Below are 1119 nucleotides of genomic sequence, written 5' to 3'. Positions count from 1 at the left end.
AAGCACAGATATGCAATATGTATAAAATAGTTATAACTGCATCTGGGATACAAGGTTAATATGATAACAGTACGCATAAACATCTTAAGGCCATCTTAAAGCTATCTCTTACATTGTTAAAGCAATGATCATACTGCAGATTATATTGTGCTGGTAAAATACTTTTGTTCATCCCCACAATTAACTCTGTTTTCTCTGTTGTATAGAGGCATTTGGTGTAACTTGGGTGAGATTACTTTTATGACCGGGAAGTCACGTACGCAGAGACACACACACAGGGCTTAAACTGCTACACTCACACATCCACACGCACACTCACTCACGTGCACTCACACATACACACAGGTACGCGCATACAGTCACTCACGTGGACTCACATAGACACACGGGTACGTGCACACGCAGGCGCTCACGTGCTCACGCAGGCGCTCACGTGCTCGTGCATACACACAGACACACAGAGTTTGCAGCACACCATGGGGGTTTTATGATGGGGTCACTTCTATAAAGCTAGCTGTAACAGACAAAGGAGTGCAGAGGGACACCGGCCTGGCACGTCTTCCCTTCTAGAAGAATGCTTGCTTAAATAAAGATGAATAAAGTTTTTGTGAAAATGACTACTGGGTCCGGTGCCATCTCTGGATGCCCGAGGAATAAAAAGAATGGGGTGAAACTGATTTCCCAACAAGATATAGATGTGTTTGTCATACCATGCCATACCATATATCAGTAAGAGAAGATACGACCTCTTCCCATGACCCTAGGATCTGAGTGTGTATGCCAGAGCACTCTGGAATGCACACAAAGTCTTTGCAGACTACTGAGGATCAGACCCCTATCAATATGACATCGACTATAAACTCTAAGCATATATGAGAAAATATTTCTAAGCATAAATGACAATCAACAATATAAACCTGACAGCCTAAATTCCTCTTGCTTTGTTATAGACTCTTGTAGCCGGTCTGGCCTTAACCCTTTAAAGCCAGTCGGAGCGGGCACGCTCTGTTTTGCATAACTATTTTTAAATCCCTGTAGCTCTGCAACCAATAATTTTTTTTGCATATGAAACCGGAGGAGTTGTACTTACATCTTATGCCATCAGCTTGTCCTCGGTCA

The sequence above is a fragment of the Haplochromis burtoni genome, unplaced genomic scaffold (genome assembly GCF_018398535.1).
Source record: "Haplochromis burtoni strain Fernald_Lab_line unplaced genomic scaffold, NCSU_Asbu1 Contig_2022, whole genome shotgun sequence".
NCBI classification, from domain to species: domain Eukaryota; kingdom Metazoa; phylum Chordata; class Actinopteri; order Cichliformes; family Cichlidae; genus Haplochromis; species Haplochromis burtoni.
This window is presented reverse-complemented; position numbering follows the sequence as displayed.